The sequence below is a fragment of the Wyeomyia smithii genome, chromosome 1, assembly GCF_029784165.1.
Source record: "Wyeomyia smithii strain HCP4-BCI-WySm-NY-G18 chromosome 1, ASM2978416v1, whole genome shotgun sequence".
Classification (NCBI taxonomy): Eukaryota; Metazoa; Arthropoda; class Insecta; order Diptera; family Culicidae; genus Wyeomyia; species Wyeomyia smithii.
Window position 1 is genome coordinate 7,217,155 of NC_073694.1, and position 23,502 is coordinate 7,240,656.

Genomic DNA, 23,502 nt, shown 5'->3' on the forward strand with positions numbered 1-23,502 from the left:
GTAGTATTTTGAAGAAAACGCCCAGTGATGCTCTGAGGCAGCATATAAAAGTTTATGGAACAATCGTAAGCACAACAAACTATTTTATGTCAAGATATGATGATCATAATTCTTGGTGCTCTAGAGTCACCATGAGCGGGAAAGGGTTAATACCCCCACTGTTGGGACAGCACAAAGGCTGCGATCAACATTACCGATTTTGAATAACAAACTGCCCTGTTAGAACGCATTCACAAAGGCAGTTAATTCTAATATGCAGTACTGATATAAAGTCGATTCTATCAATCAGCATGAACAGAATTGCGTCGTCTCTCAACTGCTCAGTTGCCACATGATGCAACACGCAACAGCGACAAACGAAATCGCTTGCTTGATATTACAAGCCGTAATACGATAGGGGTAATGTCGTTGCGTGTGTGAGAGCACCATCGGTGTTTACTAGCTGGATACAAAAATCAAACGCGAATTGTGGAATAATTCGTCTAAAGAATATTAGAGAATTAGACAACTGAACAGAAAGGCGTGGCCTATTACGTAGCACCCTTCGGCTATCAAAGAGTGTTTCTGGGAAAACTAGCTACATTCATTAGTCGGAAGGTGAGCTGAATGGACCGTCCACAACGTTGACAGCAGTAGAAGCAGATACAGCACTCAGAAGTAACAGCGGGTTGCGCCTGTGGCTGCCTTGAAATTAAATAAATCACTTGCGCTGTGGTTGGTCACCATGTCTCAGTAGCAGCGCGGTTCTTCTTAGCGTGTCTCGCCAGACTGCCATTATTCCCCTACTGTTGGGGCAGCATAAAGATTGCCATCAGCTAATCCAATATTTAACAGCAAAATGCCTTTTTAAAGGCAAATAAACAAGTCATTGAAAGTTAATAATTTTTGACAATTCAAGCGAGCAATCTGTGCTGGATAGTAGCAATTTAAATCTGTAGCAGCCGTCTAATTTACAGAATGTGAAACAGCTTTTACAGCTCGTGTTTTCAGTGTCTTTATTACCCCACTATTGAGGCAGCACAAAGCAAGCATTAGTAGACTTTATGACTCATTAATGAAACACCTACAACAATGCATTTGTTAATAGTGTGCGTAGTTCTACGTCAATTATGCGGTCGTGTCTTGGATACGACCTCCTTCTTTTGTTATAATAAAAAATGAAACTTTATAGTGATTAGAATGTAACAGTAGGACTTCATTTATCTTGCATGGAAAAAATCAAAATAAAGAATTATTCAGGTGGTATTCTGCAAAAAATTTTTGGAAGAAATTTGAAATTTGTCGTCATATACACCATGTATTTTAACAAAAGAAACTGCATAATCTAACACAGTAGGTCCTAAATAGAAAGTTTCTGGTGAAAAACTTACCAGTTTGTAGGATTTTCACCAAATTAAGAGGAAATTTCCTAAAGACGTTCTAAAATCACGGTTTGTTTACATAAAAATGAAGCCAAAATGAATATTGCACACTTCTATCAGTCCTAGAAAAAACTAAGGTGTTCTAAGACACCTTCAGAAGTTTTTGGTTAAGCCAAATTTAAAAACAATATTCTTAGTGCAGCGAAAAAAATGTATTTTATTGGTGGCAATATAGTTGCCACTGCCTTATAAAGGGTTAAAGGGTCTCGAGAGCACATCACTTGCCCCATGGTAGCCTTGATCAATCAAGTCAGTTTATCCCGAAATCCGTTGTTGTGCTATTCTTTATCGACAGAGGCCACCGTGAAGTTGATGAATATGTGATGTGTAGGCACGTTACACTCGCGATATTTCTGTAAGATCTGTAGGGTCGAGAAGATCTGGTCCCATCAATTTCCTCCATCTCCTAGTCTGGCAATTTTTCCTGCTCCTGAATCCTGGAAAATGCGCTCTAGCCACAGCCTCTCTCCCTAGTTGTTCCTCAGCTTCCCGATCTCACAAAGAACTTCGTGACCATCGAGGGCTGGTACTCGGTCATCTGTTGCTGGTATCCGTGAGAAGGTTCCCGCGTCGTTGAACATGTTGGCTTGTGTCACATGGCCTCTGAGAGACTGGTTTACCTTCTTATAAAACTTCCACGTATCACTGGCACAGTACAGCTGCTCTAGCTTTTTATTTCACAATTCTCTTGCGGGCGCTTCTTTCGACTGAGAATCGTGGTCATGTCGTTCCGTACCCGTTTATAATTTGCCTTGTTCTCTCTCGTTGACCTGCCCATGTATATAACCCAGGTCCGGTTCTTCTCATTCACCGCTGCCTTGTACTCCCCGTCATATAGGGTTTCTTCTACTCTGTGCTTCCAGTCCTTATGTCGCCGTTGCGGTTTCCCCGAAAGCTTTGCGAATGCTGCTGTAGCCGTAGCCAAGCTCCTTCGCCGTGGTAGTATCGCTTTAAGCTGTTGCGCGTATTCCTCCGCAGTCTGGAAGTCCCAGAGCTGCTTGATGTCGCACGTGGTATACGGTCGACAGTGTTTAGTTGTACGTTGGTCAGGCGATCTCCAGATGGGACAAAAAAGTCCGGTCACACAGGAAAATCTCAATAGTTCAAAGAATAAGAAGAAAATCTGAATCTGGCTTTCATAGCTTTATTCAGTAACTCATAAAGATACTTCACGGACGATATCTCGGAATTACACCACCTTTCTTTGATCGAACCAGCTTCAGACGTCTCGGAAAGTCGTCGCAAGCGGCGCGCAGTGCTCCATCGGCATCTCGTCCCAGATTTTCGTGACAACTCGCTTGAATTGCTCCAAATTTGTTATTTTATAGTCGTTCAGCTTCGACATCATGTATCCCCACACGAAATAATCCAGTGGATTCAGATCCGGAGACGACGGAGGCCATTCATTCTTCGAAATGAAATCGGTCAAGTTTTCCTCACACCACGCCTGAACAACCTTTGCGGTGTAGGATGAGGCGCCATCTTGCTGGAAGCAGTAGTAATCGTCTTCAAACAATAGTTCAGCTTGAGGCAGAACATTTTTATTCAAAACCGTGTCCAGGTAGTACGCTGCGTTGATTTTGACACCTTTATCGATAAAAATAAGAGTATACCTCTCTTGCAAATGGCTCCCCAAACCATCACTGACGTCTTATTTTGGAACCGGGAAACGTTCAGCTTGTCCGCAGGAGATTGCTGGAGGCTCACACTCCAAACTCGATCATTTTGGCAATTAATTGTTCGCTCCAAAACGAACAGCTTCTCGTCCGAAAGAATAATCTCGTCATCTGCGCTCTAACCGAGCAACTCCCGCGATCGTTGGCACCTCTTGTCCTTTGTAGCTTTGGTAACCCCATGAACCACCTGTTTTTTGTACGGTTTAAGTTTTAAATCCTTGCGCAGAAGCAGACGGATTGATTCTCGGTTCATTTCAAGGTTCCTGGCCAGCTTAAGAGGCAGATTGGGCGGGATTCCGGCGAATCCGGTCTCGTATAATCTGTTTCAGCCTTGGAGTTCTCACAGACCTTGGCCGTCCAGATCGTGCCTTGTCCTCGGTGCCTTCGGTTTCTAGATACCGATTTATGGTCCGGTACTCGAATTTCCGGTTGATTCGAGCGGTTTTAGGTGTTTGAATATGTGTCCGAGTTTGTTTTAATCAACAATTCAAGAATTAGTATTAAGGATTAAGGCACGTAATGTGCTATTTTAGGTTCTTAAACGCTAGAGATTGTGGATTTAGAAATCAGAGTTGAGAATTGTCGTTTCAGGAATTACAATTCTTTGGAATTTAGGATTCTGGATGTGAGGTTCTTGTTGTACGATTTGGTTTTAAAAGTTTGGAATTTGGGAGTGATAGAAGATTCAGAATACAGGATTAAGGATTTCGGATTAGTTCTAAAGATAAAAGATTCCCGATTTACGGTTTAGAAAGTGAGATTCAAAACTTAGATTTAGAGTGTTTTGCAGGTATTCAGATTAGAGATTGAGGATTCACTTGGGATTAAGTTTATTTGTTTGTCGACTGTGACGGTTAATTTTACGAGATTGTCGGCTTAATCAGTCCGTGAATGAAAGTGACAACGATTTGTTTTTCCTTAATCCGTTAGTTTCGGTGACTTTATTTCACCTTTTCAAGGAGTAGAAACGATTATCAGCACCACCTAATAAGAAAACACTAATCTTTTCTACTTCTTGAAAAATGTGAAATAAAGTCACTGACTGAAACTGTCGGAATGAGAACAAAATCGTTTTCATTCACGGACTGATTTAACCGACAATCCCGCAAAACTTAGAATTATAAAATTCAGTGTACAATATTTGGGTATTTGGATTTTGGTTCATGATTTAGGATATAAAATACAAGACTTGCTCGTTATTTGGAATTTTGGATTTGCATTATGCGACATGAAATAATTTAGAATTAATTATTCGGTATTCGGATTCAGGTTTCAAACTTTAGAACTATGAAGGACTCCAAATTCAGGATTCTGGATATAAAGCTGAACTTTGTTTTTTTTTTCTCTTAAAGTTTGAAATTTGATTAATTTTAATCTGGAATCAGGATTTCAGATATTGAATTAAAGATTTAGGATTAAGGATCGATTTAGATTTAGATTTAGATTTAGAAAGATTTAGAGTACATAATTTAGGATAAAAGTGTTTAGATTAGGTTTATGATTGAGAATTGAGTATTTTGAGGGATTAGGATCCAGGCCTTTGTAATTAAGAGTTTGGATTTAAAATAAAAGATAGAGCTTTGAAGATTTGTGACTTACGATTGAGGATCAAAGCTTCAAAAACTTAGAATCAACCCTCTAGTGCCCAAGTTACAGACGGACTTCAAAAAAATCAAAATGAATCTTTATAAACATTTTTCAAGTATAGATTGAAGCTTTTTAGAAGCACTAGAGGGTTAAGTATTCAGGATTTGTTTGGTAGGATATGGGAATAAAAATCAAGTGTTTATTTAATACTAAAAATCGTCGATTTAATATTTAGCTTTACTTAAGATTTTTGATTGGATTATGCATTCTGATTTTTTGATCATGAATTACTGAGTTTCAAGTTCAAGATGGTGTTGAATTTTGGGTAAGAGGTTTTGCATTCTGAATTTCAGGGTTTTTAGTTTTTCGATTCTGAATTTTCAAAGCCAAACAAGAAATAATCTAAAATAATGCTTAAAATGATCGAAAATCGCTTCTAAAGGCCAGAAAAAAACAGAATAAAAAATGATCCTAAATTGAGCTCAAAATCTCCGGAAACGCCAGATTTAAATTTGAGCTCAGAACTGGCTCATTAGTTTCCAACACCAGATTTTTATTCTATTTTCTACTTTTTATTACCTAATTCAAATCTAGGGATTCAGGCTCAGGACTTCAAATTTACCTTTTAGAAATCAGCGTTCGTGATTGACAATTTGGGATTTGAGATTAGGGATTAAGAATTTGGGATTAGGGACTAGGATTAAGGTTCTGGATTTTGGATTCAGCATGTAAGTGTGAAGATTCGAGTTTGAAGATTTTGTTTTTGGGATTGAAGATTTAGTATTCAGGATTTAGGTTTAATTTTAAGTTAGGATCTTGTATAAAAATCTGAGCATTCGGGATTGGGAATTTAAAAAAATTGGAATCAGAAATCATTAATTGATTAGTTTTATTGTGTTCTTGCTAAAATATTCTCGATTCTCGATTCGATTTTTGATGGAATTTAATGTAAAAGAAAAGAAAAAAGGTTGTTTAGGGTAACATTATTTCAGGAAGGTGGAGAAGATTGAGGATTCCGGGTGTGGGATAGGGGATTAGGGTTGTAATATTTTTGTTTCAGAACGGGTCTAGGATTTGAGACTTAGTATTCGAGATCTAAGATTCAGGATTATGGATTTAGCATTTGAGATTTCAGGGTTTGAAGTTTAGAATTCAGGATTGAGAAACTTGCATATGGTTTATTAGTATGTGGGCTTTACACCTAATATCATGTAGTGATTTGGGATTCGGAATTCGGAATTTCATAATTTTGGACTCATGGTTTTGGCTTCAAGAGTTTGGAATAAAGATTGGGACTTGGAAAACACGACTCAAAATTAATTTTAGATTTAGAATTTATCAATCAGAATAAGAGGGTTTCAAGAATAGAAGTTTCGAATTTGAGATTGCGATTAGGGATTTGAAAATTTGTTTAATACGATTTATTATTTGGTTCATAATTCATAATTTAGGGCTTAGAATATGTTCAAGTATTTAGAACTAGAAATTAGAATAATTATTAGGGATTTAAGACTTATTGTTTAGCATTTAAATTGAAGATGAGGGATATATCAATAGAGATGACTCATTTGGGTTGTTTAGGATAGTCTTTTTTCTGTTTTCAATTTTCAATTTTCAATAGAAAATTATTTTTAACTCAGCTTAGAATCGCCGAATAACACTTTTGAAGGCTAGAAAAGGTTAAAGTAGAAATAGATTCCAAATGGATCTAGAGTACCGAATATAGCAGCAAAAAGAGAGATTAATCCTAACCTGTGGCGCTAAAAATTGCCGAGAAACTTTTAAACACACTAGAGTAGAGCATCACAGAAAAACGTTTCTTAATTTCGAATTTGCAAGTCTTTTTCTACTTCCGCTCGCTTTTTCTCTGTATATTATGAATGTTCTCTTGTAGTTGGAGTAATTGGTTTTTAACTGCAAAAGGAATCCCGCAATTGACTTTTCGATGACCGTATGAGTAACCATTAGTTAGGGGGAAACTCGTCACATCAAAGCGTATGTGAAATTCCGTCAGCAGAGTGACACCGCAAGGCTTTGTATGAGATTAAACAAGATCTTCATTGTCAATACCGATGGCATGGCAGACGACGCGGGTGACGAAATTCAAATTGTTAGCATACTGGGTGTCCCTTCACCCCGTGAAGGCCTGCAGCCTACCGACTGACCGCTCTCCGCGGCCTAAGCATTTTTATTATTTATTCACGTTAAGTGTCCACACTGAGGGCCACCCGTTGATGCTCAGATCCCTGAAATAACAAATTTTATGTACCGTTTGCTGAGCTGATCGGTGAGGGTTTTTTTGGTTATGGTGTCAAGCGCACAGAGCACACGTTCCGTTTATGGGAAAACCGCCTTCTGACATGTGAATTTTTCCAACAACTTAACCACAAAACACTTCACGGCCGCCTTTCGAGGTCGGCTCGTTCCTAATTTCGATTTGACACATTTTGCTAATTGACAAACAAATGCCTTACTATCAATTCAATATTTAACATTATTGACAAGAAACAACAACCAATATGGAGCAGAGCACGACGCACTTGTGCAATTTCCGGCACCGATTGCTGCGGTCGCAATATTTTCTGTCTTATTAGTAGGGTGACGCGACGTTAGTAAACAACCTACCGATTGAAATCTCTGCACCTGCACCTGCTGCAACCTTTTTGTGTCGGGCTAATTTAATCACACATGTTAATCGCTCAAAAGTCGCGTCGAAACTGGCTTGATGATATTGCCATCATACATCCAGGCGGCAGCCTTCTCTGGTCGAACCTCGCCGGCACCAGCGCGGAGCGCAGGCCACAAGAAGGAGTGCGGGAACCGAACGCGCCGCGCACGCTCGCTCACATTTGTTGCTGGTGCTGTTGCAGGGAATCCGTCATAATCAGCCAGCGCGAACGTCAACGGAACGAAGGGGTAGACTGGGAGGAGGCTGAAGTGGTTCTTACCTATCCGCGCACCGCATGCAGTAGTGGGCAGTACTGGAGTAGTGTTAAGTAGACCTGTGCGCCGTCGTGTTAGGTCGCCGCCGCCGACGATTATTACAAAGTTCAAAATATGTTTCGGCGTACAGGTCTAGTGTGTAGTGCGCAGTTGTGAAGAGCGCGGACAATAATCCGTACTCGCGGTATGCTCGGGTAACACACATTTCGCCGTACGCCGATGATGATGGTGACCAATAAACAGCAGTTTGCGTTGCTCCTCTTGTTCGGCGTCATTTAGGTTTTCGGTTTGCTGTCTGTCCATATCAGGTGGGTGCAGGTATTTGTTCCGCCTTTTCTGCGTTCAATAAGCGTGATTACCCACTTGCTTACGGCCGCGGAGAGTCATCGTAGTCACGATCACATCACAACGATCGTCTGCCGATAGTTGGACCGTGTCACTCTCTGGTGTGGATGCTGTGTAGAGGAGAGTAAAACACAATCTCGATAGGATCTTGTTGCTCAATTCGGCGGAAATATTTCACAAGTTGAAATAAATTTCTTTCGTCGGTATAGAAAACAAATAAAATAGCCTGCTTTGCATTTGGGGACAATATTGACTCATCATAGCAAACAGAGACATCGGAGGGGAAAATCAACATTCTAAGGTCGTGCACTCGGGTGGCTTATGAAAACCTATTGGCCAATCTATGAACTGTGATGTTCCGCCGAATCAAAAAGCACTACAACGTGACAACAACAAGAACAATAACAGCTGGCGTTGCCTGATTCTCGTGGAAGGATTCCTTATTTGGCAACAGCGACGAGAACAACTCGCGAACGGCCATCAACCGTCCGCGGTCGTATATTAAAGTGGATGCGTGTAGGAGAGCAAACTGCCCTCCGCTAGAACGCATCGAATAAAATAGTGGAATCCGTGAATTTGTCACCGTTTGTTTTTTCATTCATTTATTTATCTTGATTACCGAGGTTTTCTGTCAGACCTTTTGCTGATTTTTCATTTATTATTGATGTAATAAATGGAATGAATATATAATTCATCCGTACAAACATTTGAATTTTACTGCGTACGAAAAGTCATGCGGAGTTGTTTTCTGCACCTCTGTGTTTTGAATTGGCTTTCTGTGGCTTGGTAAACTGAAAATCCTATTCCGTTTTGGAAACCTATCAATCAATTTTATCGATCTAGGGTAGTTTGGGGTGATTTGTACCCCCTAAGGAAAGCTCCTGTTATTTCGTAGCCTGTTTTTCTATCCTCTGTATGTATTATAGTAATATTGACCTGTTTTCTATGTTTTTACACGAAAAAAATCACTATATTGAGGTCAAAAGAACATAAGAATGACGAAACTAAAAATAATGATTTTCGGACATAAAAAAATCGTTTGGGGTGAAATAGACAGTGTTTGGGGTGATATGTACAGGGTAAAAAATGTGAGTTTTATAGTATCAATGGTTGTCAATGGTGCTTAACATTGAATACCTGTAGCTCTCTCAAATTCGATCTGATTTTGGATCAACAAGTTTCATTTTGAAGGATAAGGTATTTTTTTTTTCGTTTTCCAACGTTTACCAAAAATACAACCAGTTTTTAAATAAAGTTTGAAACATTTTGCCGAAAAGCCAAAAATCATGTATTTAAGAACTCATGTGTACCGTAAACACCGTCTTGTGAAACATTTCGGAATGATCGGATAATCAACAGCCTATGGGAAACTTACCGTACTTTTCGAATTTTTGGGTCCCGGTTGGCGTGTCGTCCGTTCATCCCAAATCCGTGGAACGGGAAAACCTTGAAAGGCCTATCAAATGCCTTCAATTTTCCATTAAATCTTTTTATCGGTCGAACGGCTTAAAAGATACAAATTTTAGCATCTTCTAATTCATAAAGGATCACCCTGAGGACCAAACAAATAAATTCGGGTATATAGTTTTTCATTAAAGAACAAACTAACCAATATTGAACATGATCTGAACAAAAAAAAATCTGATAATAAGAAAGGGTTAACGGCATTTTAGGTGAATAACTTTTTCTGACATCAGAAATGAGTTCAGCACCCCAAAATCGGCATTATACGTCGTTTTCAATTATTTTAGAAAGACTTTTAGTTTTTTTCCAACTTTTATTCAGAAACCCGCCATTGTGCGAGAGATTGGAAGCACTTTGATACAGATAATTCATCCCGGATTGCCTCTAACACTTTTTACCAGGCCTTAGACGGGCCTATGCTTTTGCACTGGGTTGTATGTGACTTTTTTGTGGCTCCATTTCCATTTCGAACCCACCGTGGTTCCAATATTTTGCTTGTTATTTCTCGGTCATAGAAAAATGGCGTCTTTTCATAGGCCTGCTTTTTACAGTTCCTCCTTTGTACACCACCGTCTGTCCACCTATTTTGGTATGCCCGCGGCATCACTCCGACAAAAGAATTCATTTCAAACTCACCTGACTATATAAAAAACGCAATTTCTTTCACTATGTTATCGTAATCTTTTATCAAAATGTAGCCTCTTAGTAGACAAACACGGCTACAAAGCTGATCAGACTGAAAACATTGAAGAAGTTCTCAAAAAAAACCTTAAATACACGAGCGTAAAACTTACAGCAACATCAACTTTTGATGTTTCCTTTGTTTACATTGCCCTTGCGGTGCACCTGTCATAGCAAACCATGAACTTTTTATGTTAATGAGGGTTCAGTAGTTCAAGGAAAGGATGAAGTAGTACATAGAACCCAAAAGAGTAATACTTTCCAAGATAAAGCACCTGTTCATTTTACCCCAGGAATCCAACTAGACCCCCCCCCCCCCCCCCCGTAGATTATTGAGCTGTTACGCAACCAAATTGTTTGTTAAGAAGTTTTCATGGTGCGCTTAATTTTAAATGATGTGCCGATAATTCTTGATTCTTCCGGTAAGTTTCATGTTTGGGAACTAAACATTCGCACACATTATTATCATTTATCGGATGGCAGCACCGTACAGTCGTCTATGGATACTGGAAAAATTGTTTCACCTTTCAGCATTCATGTCTTGGCCTTGTCGTCAGTTGATTTTGAAGTTAAGTATACACCCTATTAACAGTGTATAAGTTAGTTCGACTTTTCCTCACGCGCAGCGACAATCATATCCGATAAATTCTGCAAAAGTCAGGTATCGTGTTCTAGTCATCTTTGACGGCATGAAGTTTTGGTGGATTTCTAAATTTGTTCGAAATTTTTCAGGCATATATAGTTGACAAGGTTGTTTATATGACACGACCGCAAGGTTAACGTAAAATTACGACAGCCTGTCTCCTGTCAATGTGTCTCCTGCAATAGGTTTGAGAAAACACTCAATTAAGGTTAAATAATCTGATAGCGTGCAGCTAAAAATTTTAGTTCTAGCTCTCTTTCATCTCTTTTTTTCAATAAATGATTGGTGTGTGGCAGTAGAGTTACTTTGACAACACTGCATGTGGCGCCTGTTACGCGTCGTTGTTTATTTATGTGTCCGTGCTCACTTGAAAAAGAAACTTCCGAGTTTTCAGTGTTTAAGCTGCGAGAAGCTTTTAAAAAGCACTAATATTGATAGCAAAGTATGTACACGCAAAAGTTGTATGGTGCGAAACCAGTACAAAATTGTGCGTTTTTAGCGCAATTGTTGATGTAATTCGGAACCAGTACAATGATTGCGTGTTGGGCATAACGCAATTAATGCTCTAGCGTTTCTCCAATGTATTTGGCAGCTCCAAACTACTACACCTAAACAGTTTCAACTGATATCAAGCAGCATTGCAAAGCGAGCGAGAAGTAAAACCTTTCTCCTCCTTTCTGCTTGAGGACGAGACATATGTTACGCTTTTCAAGTCTTTTGCACACACGCTTTCGAGATACTTTTTCTTCTTCATGCATTTTCTTTGAATAGCAGCAAGCACGCATCGACAGTATGAGTGAGACTAACAACACTGGCATCTAGTATGTACAGCACGGGTGTCTCGCTCATTTCGTGAAGCGACGAGACATCGTCTTGCGCGTCGCAACCCGGACCGAAAAAGAAGCGAAAGAGCAACCTGTACATTATATGTGACGTATCTAGTCTCGTCGCACGTGCATGTAAAATCTACGAGCAAGAGAGAAAGAGCAGTCACTAATACACTCGATGTGAGAAATAAAGTGTCGGTATATGATACATATTCTGATTTCAATCTATGTCAATGAATTCGCAGTACAACTGTTGCGTTATGCGTTTCACACATTTATTGTGCGATTTCTGTGCAACATTTGTGCGAATCGGGAAGACACAATGATTGTACAAGACTTCAACTTTTGCGTGTAGCATTGTTATATTTACAATATAAAAACATCTTAATGATATATTCAACGATGCGATTTTTTTTTCCAGAGGCTGTTTATAAACAAACTTCTTCGCAATCAAACTTGTTTCCAATTCGCCCTGACGGAATTAAATTATCTCCTTCACACACATTGAACTACTCGTATGCGAGTTTTGGGGGAAAATATTAAAATGTTTGCTATTACATTCACTCTTGAAGAAATTCCTATCTTCTGCACTCATAGAGTAAACAAATTGAAGGTGGCAGCACCGTAACTCCGTCAGAGCGAATATGGCCGATTCTGCATTTGACATACCGTTACACCACCCGCTCGTGAATAATAACTCATGCACTGAGCAACTCTGACTCAGTTTAGATCGATGTTCGTAGACGTCAAAAAATGAGTAGAAGTCCTTTTTGATTTTGAGTAACTTCGACTCACTTTTTGGGTTCCCTTCATATAACTTCTTTCTGAGTAACGTCGCATATAACGACGTCCATTTTGAAAGATGATTACGATGCACGCTCGTAAATAATAACTCATGCACTGAGCAACTCTGACTCAGTATTTTGAGTAACTTCGACTTACTTTTTGGGTTCCCTTCATATAACTTCTTTCTGAGTAACGTCGCATATAACGACGTCCATTTTGAAAGATGATTACGATGCACGCTCGTAAATAATAACTCATGAACTGAGCAACTCTGACTCAGTTTAGAACGATGTTCGTAGACTTAAAAAAATGAGTAGAAGTCCTTTTTGATTTTGAATAACTTTGACTCACTTTTTGGGTTCCCTTCATATAACTTCTTCATATTTGAAAGATGATTACGATGTGCTTCAGTTTGTGACATATGTTTTTTAATTGTGTGCGCCTCAGAAGACATTCTAACTGTTTACTTTTATTACAAGGTAATTATTGCTGAACATGTGGTGTCGTTTATTGGCCGTGGCGGATTTCTAGCCAGTAATGAAACTGAACTGTATCCAAAATATGAGTAATGTCGTACTAAAATTTTTAATAATAATTACTCATTTTAAAGACGCCTAGTGTTAGTCAGTTTTGAGTATTTGTGGAGTTACTCAATTTAAAAGTTGTTCCACTTTTTACGAAACTGCGTCAAATGTTACTCATTTTAGAGTTACTATTTACGAGCGTGCATGTCTCTATACACGGTCGTAAATAATAACTCGAATTCCCACCAATTAAAAGCCGCTGGGTTGGATACCTTAAATATAGCATTTCTTATGTAAAATTGGTCAACAAATTGATTGGCGATGGTTTCATTTTGGACAGGGCACGGGAAATGGTCTTTTTCGCCTCTTTTCACCCTATTTTTGCGTATTTTTGGAAATATAGACCCTTTCCCGTGCCCTGCATAGAATGAAAATATCACCTATCGATTTTTTGGCTAACTTTACATAAGAAATGCTATATTTAAGGTATCCAGCCCAGCGACTTTTAATTAGTAGGAATTTGGATTCATTTTTGCCAGTGTGCATTGGTCGAAAATTGACATCGCCAACCAGCGTTGCCGGTGCTATCAATGTTTTGACTGGCTGTCGTGTGTGCCAAAAAGAGAAACACACATTTTTATTTGACATGTCTCTAAATGTGAATTTGTGTAGGTGTGAGAAGGCACGTTTGCCTTCGCCATGGCAATGACAGCAGTCGCCAACCGTTTGGAACGGTTGGCGGCAAAAATAGAAATAATTCTATTTTTTGCAACAACAACAAGCGACGGTCGACCGCTGTGCTCTGATTGGTCGAAAAGGAACGGAACGGCAGCGGTCAACTGCTACAACGGTTAGTCTGATACAGGCTTTAAGCGCATGGCCGAGCTGCAGGCCACCACGGGTCGACGCCTGGCGACCGTCGAGGCCATGCACGCGTGCGTGACCACCGATAGGTGTGTGATAGCATCAATTAGTCCTGGACCGGCAGCGGGAGCTTGCCTAGGGAGTGGTGGGGTTTCGGGCATTGGGCAGTCGATTCCCCGTAAAAGCCACGGCCACCCGTAAACAGCTTCGACGGAGCGAGTAGTGCCGCTCCCATCATCCAAATGCACTAACCTGCCTATTGGGGCTGATACCAGTAAGGTCCCAATTATGGTGTACTGGTCGCTGTGTTTTTAGGTTTTTGAGAGGGAATATGATTTTATACCACGACGTAGGGCTGGCACCTGCTCCGAGCTCCCTTAGTAAAGTCGTGTGACAACGGCTTGAAACGGCGAGGTGGCATACGGCTGCAGGGGTCTCCGTCCCGTAAAACCTGGCAGGCCTTCCAGTACGTTCCGCGGTCATTGCCTGATGGGAATCAGGCAGGAGTGGGATCAGATGCCCTTTCCTGACTTACGCCGGTCGGGAGGCGTCATAGTTGCTCATGAGGGGCTATGGCGACCTTCACTAGCCATGACCTCACTGCTCCGGCATAGGCCACCATGGGACCATATAGGCGACCACTCCACCATGACCAAGGATAGCGGCTGGAAGGGGGACCCTTTTAACCAAAATGTTTACTATTAAAATCGACGAAGAGGCGAAGGTAGTGGATGGGGCGGACGGGTTAGTAAACCCGTTTGCCAGGCGGGGCATCGCCCGGTCTCCACCGAGACTGGCCGATGCCGGTAAAGGCGGCGCACAGGTTGGTACACCTTTTGCGACACCGACAGGGGAGTTCCGAGTTGGGGCAAAGGCGGGCACGCCTAAGCCAGCACCAACCGGAACGGCGAAGACTGGTGGCAAGGTGGAAACACCTAAAACCGCCAAGGAGCGGGAACAGATATCTGGGGCTATGCTACTCTCTGCGGTAGAAAGCCACATGAATAAGTTCCCAAGCGTGGAGGCGGTGTCCGTACAACTTGATGAAATACTCAAGTTCACGGACGAACGTAGCAACATTTCAAAAGACCTGAAACAATGTCTTCTGTTGCTACGTATGAACGTATGCAGCGCGAAGTCCGAGCTTTCGCAAGCCCTTAAACGGGCTAACGATGCTGAAAGCAAGGCACTTGCGCTAGAGGCGAGGCTCAACCAGCAAAAAAAGGGAGTGCTGCAGCTGTGTCTAAATACACACAAACAGCTGCAGCATCGTTTGCCGAAGTCTGTTCAACCGAACCGACTGGCAAACGTGCGAGGGGCTCTCCGGGGGAAACGGCCCCCAGGACGCAACGAAGGCGGTTGTTCGGTGACAGCCATGAAGCTGGCTCGTCGGTCCAGCCGAGCAAAGAACCAGCAAACGGCGAACCGGCAAACGGCGTAGCCACGGATTGGACCACCGTGGTGAATAAGAAGCGGCAGAAGCGGGAACGACGCGCGAAGCGCGGCGACCGCAATTAGAAGCCGCAAGGGGAGAGTAGGCGGAGCAAGGGTGACGCCCTCATCTTCAAGACCGATGCGTCTAAGTACGCCGAAGTCTTGAAGGCCATGAGAGGCGAACCCAAGCTAAAAGACCTCGGCACGGACGTCAGGACAATTCGTCGGTCAATGGGAGGCCCCAAGTGTCCGGCTGCACGGCCGGCTACTAAGCCGCAGGCCTGAGGGTGATACAGTTAAACCTGAACCACTGCTATGCGGCGCAGCAGCTGCTACACCAAGCGGCTGCTGAGTCGTTGTCGGACGTGGCCATCGTCTCGGACCCATACCGTATCCCAACCGGAAACGGTAACTGGGTATCGGACAAGTCTGGGAAGACGGCCATTTGCACGACAGGCAGGTCCCCGGTTCAGGAGATTGTGTCGACCTCCAGAGAGGGGTACGTTATTGCCAAAGTGGATGGAGTATTCTACTGCAGTTGCTATGCTCCGCCAAGTTGGTCTACCGAAACGTTCGCGCAGATGGTCGATCAAGCAACCGTGGAACTGACGGGCCTATGGCCGTTGGTGGTTGCGGGCGACTTCAACGCTTGGGCTGTCGAGTGGGGGAGTCGCTGTACAAACCAGAGGGGCCAGGTCTTGTTGGAAGCTTTGGCAAAGCTCAACTTAGACTTGGCTAACTTTGGTACAAAATGCACCTACAGTAGAAACGGTGCCGAATCGATTATCGATGTGACGTTCTGCAGCCCGGGACTGATCACGAACTGGAGGGTAGACGACAGCTACACGAAAAGCGATCACCAATCGATCCGCTATGAGGTAGGCGTGCGGAAGCAAGCAGCGAGTAGGGCCAATATTCCATCCTTCTACGGCTGGAAAACATTGCATTTCGATGCAGATGTTTTTAGGCAGGCAATTAGATGGCAGCACGAAGGGGGTGAACTGCTCCCGGATGTGGACCATCTAAATTCGATGCTGTCATGGGCGTGCGACGCCACGATGCCTAGGTCTCGTCCGCCTAGAGAGGGTAGGCCACCGACATACTGGTGGAGCGATACGATAGCAGGCCTGCGCAATGCATGCCTCCGTGCAAGACGGAGGATGCAGCGCGCACGTTCCGACGAGCAAAGAGCGGAACGCGGTGTCGCATTCAGATCCGCTAAGGCAACGCTTAAGAGCGCAATCAGAGCCAGCAAACGAGCCTGTTTCGAACGACTCTGCGCCAGTGCCAATTCGAACCCGTGGGGTGACGCCTACAGGATCGTTATGACCAAGACTAGAGGTGCGCTAGCCCCGGCCGAGCAATCACCAGCGATGCTAGAAACGATCATTCAGGGCCTCTTCCCAAGCCACGAACCAAGTCCCTGGCCTCCGGCTGACGAGTCACCACCTACCGTGAGTGACGGCAGCCGTGCAGAGGCTGACGATGCGGTAAGGGTGACGGAAGATGAATTGATCGAGATCGCAAACTCCCTGAAGGTAGGCAAGGCTCCGGGACCAGGCGGAATCCCGAACTTGGCCATCAAGACGGCCATCAAAGAAGCCCCCGGGTTGTTCAGGGCGGTCATGCAGAAATGCCTTGACGACTGCCTCTTCCCGGACATGTGGAAGCGCCAGAGGCTGGTGCTGTTGCCGAAGGTTGGGAAACCACCAGGTGACCCATCGGCATACAGACCAATCTGCCTGCTGGACACGGCGGGCAAGGTGCTTGAGAGGGTAATCCTCAATAGACTGGTGAAATATACAGAAAGTGAGAACGGTCTATCAAGCAACCAGTTCGGTTTTCGAAAAGGTAGGTCCACGGTGGATGCAATTCTCTCCGTCACCAGAACGGCTGAGGTTGCAATCCAACGCAAGAGGAGGGGCATTCGTTACTGCGCGATCGTCACGCTTGACGTGAAGAACGCGTTTAACAGTGCCAGCTGGGACTCCATAGCCTTAGCGCTACAGAGTCTCAGAGTGCCGACGTCGCTGTACGAAATTCTAGGCAACTACTTTCAGAATCGAGTGCTAGTGTATAACACAAACGAGGGTCAGAAAAGCGTTCCGGTTACCGCAGGTGTACCGCAAGGTTCCATCCTGGGTCCGGTACTGTGGAACGCTATGTATGACGGCGTGTTAAAACTAACACTCCCTCCAGGGGTGGTGATCGTGGGCTTCGCCGATGACATAACTCTTGAGGTCTATGGCGAGTCTATTAGAGAGGTAGAGTTAAAGGCCGCGCTATCAATACGCGTAGTGGAAGACTGGATGCACTCCAGGAAACTGGAGCTAGCGCACCATAAGACTGAAGTTATTGTTGTAAATAACAGAAAGTCTGAGCGAAGGCATCGATTAGTGCCGGTACATGCACTATCGCCTCAAAACGCTCGTTGAAGCTTCTGGGGGTTATGATCGACGACAAGCTCACGTTTGGGAGCCACGTCGATTATACCTGCAAGAAAGCTTCCATGGCTGTGGCAGCGCTATCTCGCATGATGGCAAACAGCTCGGCGGTTCGTAGCAGCAGGCGCAAAGTCCTTGCTAGCGTGACCACGTCCATACTCAGGTATGGAGGACCAGTGTGGTCCAAGGTATTGAGTACCTCGTGCCATCGCGGCAAACTCGAGAGTACGTACAGGCTAATGTGCCTAAGGGTCGCGTGCGCATACCGAACAGTGTCGTACGAGGCGGTTTGCGTCCTGGCTGGCATGATGCCCATCAGCATCATCGTCAAAGAGGATGTAGAATGCTTCGACCAACGCGACACGAGGGGTATTCGCAACACCATACGGTCATCCTCAATGGCCAGGTGGCAGCGGGAGTGGTCCAACACTACAAAAGGTAGATGGACACACCGACTCATTCCAGAGTTAGCAGGCTGGATTAATAGGCACCATGGGGAAGTAACCTTCCATCTGACACAGATCCTGTCAGGCCATGGCTGCTTTAGGCAGTACCTGCATAGGTTCGGGTACGCCGAGTCCCCTATGTGCCCCGCTTGTACGGGTGCGGAAGAAAGCGCAGAACATGTGTTCTTCACATGTCCGCGCTTCGAGCGGTACGGTACGAAATGCTGGCAATATGTGGGATGGACACCACGCCAGAGAATATAGTGCGTAGGATGTGCGAAAATAGGGAAATCTGGGATGCGGTCATCACGGCAGCATCACAGATCGTTAGTATTTTGCAGGGCACCAATCGACGGGAAACCATCGACGTGCCCCAGTTAGTTAACGGTTAACTAACTGGCCTGTATAGGCTGCTCTGCTACCCATAGAGGTAAGTGCAAAAAGCACGACGGGCCCTCTCCCTGAAGTAATGCCTAACGGCGGTCCCGGGGAGACAAAGGGCTTTAGCTGTTCAGCTTAGGTTGCTCAGCATGGGTAAAAGCAGCAGGCTTTAAGCGCAGTACGGAGTCAGTATGGATGGACGAAGACAACGATAAAAAGGTAAACGACGATCGAGTTCTGAAGACCGACTAACCACAATTTGAAACAGGCCAGGCAAAGTTGGAAATTTTTAATTTGCCTACTAACGATGAGCTGCGATCTTATGCATCAAGCAAACCGATCCCAATTTCTTGTAGGTTTAGGATAAAAATCAAAGTTGGCTACTACAAACCATCTAATGACTTCCCAGTCATTGAGCAAGGTTGGCGTTTACTTCTAGATCACTTTACAGCTGGTAAACTAAAGCTACTTAAACTGGCCCGACCAACCACTCTTTAAGTTTCTTCATGAAACGAGAACGATCGCTATCGATTAGTTTTGAACCTATATCGATTGATTTCAGTTGTTGTCGTTTCATAAAGGTTCATAAAGAGTGGTTGATCGGGGGGTATAACCACAGACAAACAGACGTACCACGAGATTTATTTCCGTGGATAAAAAAACGGTCATTTCGAATGAGTTTCAGTTATGCGGAATATTCCCGCCGCAGCGGTGATGGCGCTGATGTGCCTTTTCCTTTGAACTCAGTTGACAGTATTCGAGCACCGTGTTGCCAAAATCAGCAGAAAAGCTGAAAGTTTATCTTTTGCGGAATATGTCCAGTAGGTGTCGCACAAGTTGATTGGAACCACAATTTTCTTAGAATTTTGTATGCAGTGGTACGTCTGTTTGTCTGTGGTTGCGAGTTACTGGAGCCAAAGGTTTTGGATCGGCTGCGTAAAGATACTAAATTAAATTAAACCGCGTTGATGTCTGGGCTCTAAGGTTTGATATTTATCGTTTATCTGTCACGTTCATAACACTCCGACAATAATGTGCTGTCAATGGGTTGTGATATAAGAAGACGGGTGCCCGAAAATGCAAATACTTTGTAATATCGAATATTGAAATTATTTCGCAATATAGAGTTCTCCAAGTGGTTGGTAAATGGCTGGGCAATGCGTACCAGCAGTACACCCGTACTAGTTGGCATAAAATAGACCCCAGTGTGGTCCATAGCATAATGCCCAGCAACTCCTATCCCTACCTCCACGTGGTACCGACTGGGATACGAGCAACCAAGGGAAAATCGGTGAACCGGTGGGAACTTGGTCGTATGCTGACAGGGAAGGGGGAGTTGTTCTCCTTGGAGAGCAGCTTGCCTGAGCGTCTGTTCCCTAGGTCAGGGGCGGCTCAAACAGCGACTGATCCGGAGCGGACGGCTGAATTGTGAAATGCGGTGTCTCGCCAGCTACACCCAAGACGGCAGCCCCGTCGCGAGACTGGGCAGCGCAGCCCTAGTAAGGAAGCATGCTGAAAATAAACATACTACGCACAATCCAGAGAACAATACGAATACGAATCGGAACAATCAGTATAGACCTAGGCAAACGAAAAAGGACAACGTTTGGAAACTTGGTACTTGGAATGTTAGGACTCTGCTCGAACCGGCACGCGTGGGCATCTTGGCCAGAGAGCTACGGAAGGCAAAAGTGGAGGTAGCAGCCATACAAGAGGTGCGTTGGCCTAAAACCGGGGAACGTGAATTCCGGGCGGTCGATCCGACCGCGGGCACTTCGTTCAAGTTTAACATCTACTACAGTGGCGGCGATAGAGCGGAACGGGGCGTCGGTTTTGTACTACTTGGAAACCAAATGAAGCGTGTTATTAGGTGGAGGCCTATTAATGACCGCCTATGCGTATTGAGGATCAAGGGCAGATTCTTCAATTACAGCCTTATCAACGTGTACGCGCCGATAAACGATAAAACCGATGACGTAAAGGAGGAGTTCTATGAGCTCCTCGAGAAAACGTATGGAGAGTGCCCACAACACGATATAAAGATCGTCATCGGAGATACGAACGCACAAGTCGGACGAGATGAGTTCTTTCGTCCCGTTATTGGTAGGGAAAGCCTTCACTCTACCACCAACGACAACGGCTTGAGGCTAGTGAACTTCGCCGCGGCCGGGGGAATGGCCATCTGTAGCACCCATTTTGCACGTCTGAATATTCGGAAGCACACCTGGAGACACCCCAATGAAGAGGCCTGCTCCCAGATCGACCACATGCTGATCGACAGCCGGCACTTTTCAGACGTCATAGATGTGCGGTCCTTTCGAGGGCCAAACATCGACTCGGATCACCATCTCGTGGTAGGCAAGATTCGCGCCCGGTTGTCCAATGTATTTGAATCGAGATCGGCGAGGAAGATACATCTGGACATCCAGAGGTTATCAGAAGGAGTTGCTGCGGAGTATACTCAGAAAGTTGATAGACGGATCGGTGGACCAGCTGGAGTAGACTTGAACGAGCAGTGGAAGCACATCCATGATGCGGTCAGCGAAACAGCGCGAGAAGTGATAGGCATGACAACGGGAACCACGCGTAGTGGGTGGTTCGATGCTGAGTGCCTAGAGGTGACGGAGGAGAAGAATCGAGCCTACGCCAACACGTTAGTAGCAGCTCATCGTGTAACGCGTCAGATGCGGGAGAAATACCGGGAGGCAAGAGCTGCCGAAAAGAGGATTCATCGCCGTAAGAAACGTGAGCACTACGATCGTGTACTCGCGGAGGCGGAGAATTGCTTCACCAGGCACGACACGAGGAGCTTCTATAGAACGATCAACGGAATCAGGAACCGGACCGTGCCAGTACCTGCCATGTGCAATGACAGGGAGGGGAACCTGATTACCGATAAATCGCAGGTGGCCAGGCGTTGGAAGCAACATTTCGAAGTGGTGTTGAACGGCGAGGAAGGGAGGAGAGTCGTCGAGGGGAACAGGATAGAAATTGGGGAGGACGGACAAGCTGTGGACCCACCAACATTGGACGTGAAGAATGCTTGCAAAGAGCTAAAAAACAACAAAGCCGCAGGGAAGGACGGCTTACCGGCCGAACTTTTCAAAGTTGGGAGCGAGCGGCTGTGGAGTGCAATTCACCAGATTATCCTAAGGGTATGGTCTGAGGAACAACTACCTACGGACTGGTTGGAAGGACTCATATGCCCTATCTATAAGAAGGGACATAGACTCGAGTGTAGCAATTATCGAGGCACAACCCTCCTCAATTCCGCTTACAAAATTCTCTCCCGTATCCTGTTCCAGCGACTGAGGCCGTTGCAGGAAGCCTTTGTTGGAGAATACCAATGCGGTTTTTGAGTGGGGCGATCTACAACGGACCAGATGTTCACCTTGAGACAGATCCTCGACAAGTTTCGAGAACACAACCTGCAGACACATCATCTGTTTATAGACTTTCGAGCGGCGTACGATACAGTGAAACGCAACGAGCTGTGGCAAATAATGCTAGAACATGGTTTCCCAACTAAACTGATTAAACTGATACGTGCGACGCTCAACGGTTTCACATCATGCGTCAGGACAACGGGCGAATTTTCGGACGCGTTTGTGACGTTAGATGATCTGAAGCAAGGTGACGGGCTCTCGAACTTGCTGTTCAACATAGCTTTGGAAGGTGCGATACGAAGGGCAGGTGTGCAGAGGAGCGGCACCATCATCACTAAGTCTCACATGCTTCTGGGCTTTGCGGACGACATTGATATAATTGGTGTTAACCGTAGAGGACTCACCATAAACACTGCCAAAACGAAGTACATGGTGGCTGGCAGAGAGCGTGGTAGTTCTACGGGTGTTGGTGCTGCGGTGGAGATGGAAGGGGATACTTTCGAAGTGGTCGACGAATTTATTTATCTTGGTACTCTCGTGACATGTGACAACGAGGTGAAGAGGCGGATTGCGGCGGCGAATAGGGCTTATTACGGATTGCGTAGCCAGCTTAGGTCCCGTAGCTTACAGATTCGTACGACATTTGCGCTCTATAGGACTCTGATCCTCCCGGTGGCGCTCTACGGACATCGACGAGCGCTTGGGGTCTTCGAGCGTAGAATCCTGCGATCTATACTCGGAGGCAAACTAGACAACGGGGTGTGGCGCAGGCGCATGAATCACGAGCTGTACGAAGTATACAAACACGCTGATATTTTCAAGCTGATGAAACACGGCAGGTTACAGTGGGCTGGCCATGTAGCACGGATGGCGGATGTGCGACCGGCAAAGATAATATTTAGTAGAGAACCGGATAGAGGCCGACGACTTCGAGGCAGACCGTGCACGCGCTGGATGTGTGCTATCGACGAGGATGCCAGAGCAGCGGGTGTAAGGGGAGACTGGAGAGTAGCAGCCCAAGACCGAGTTTTGTGGAGACGTATTCTGGATTCGGCATAGGGTCTTAATGATCTGTCGTCATAAAAGTAAGGTAAAGTAAGTAAGAGTTCTCCAAGCGAAAACACACTAACACTACGACACGGCCCGCTTTACACTGTATATTGAAATTTGTGAGAGTGTGGATCAGGTAGTTTTTTATTCTATCTTTTAAATGACAGTTCTCACAGGTGACAAAAATTTTTACAGCTAACAAAGAAAAATCGAATACATCGCACTAATACATACGCGCCTGAAGAACTCTATATCAATAGTGTCTTGCCCCAGAGGCCGAAACGTCGGACATACAACATAGTAGCGTTTTGAGTTACCATTGAGCTTAAAAAAGCCGTTATATGTTCCGTAAAATTTTAAATTTTAAATAAAGTCAAGAACTATTTTTTCTATTTGATTTTCGTTGTGCAAAAGTGATGTGATAATTTTGTGAGAAGAAGTAGAATTCTCATTCATGTTCACTAAATAGTATAAAAATGTAATAATTCCTCTTCGACCCCTCGAGTGAAAATTTCAACGTATCCAGATCTCATCTGGAATTAATGTATTTTTTTACTAGCGAAAAGTTGACATTTGACAGTTCACCGAATTTTATTTCAT

At 44.3% G+C, this 23,502-nt stretch overlaps 1 protein-coding gene across 2 annotated transcripts in view; it reads right to left on the reverse strand.

Moving 5' to 3' along the window:
* Window positions 1-7,387, reverse strand: part of LOC129717705 (uncharacterized) — a 250,268-nt gene extending 242,881 nt beyond the window's left edge. Inside the window, exon 1 of one of the 2 annotated variants that reach the window (XM_055667807.1) lies at window positions 7,310-7,387. The gene's annotated coding sequence lies outside the window, so the exon portion shown is untranslated. Of the gene's footprint in view, window positions 1-6,953; window positions 7,199-7,309 lie in introns of those variants that run through there. The other variant, XM_055667814.1, reaches the window with a different exon arrangement.
* Window positions 7,388-23,502: the final 16,115 nt, after the last annotated feature.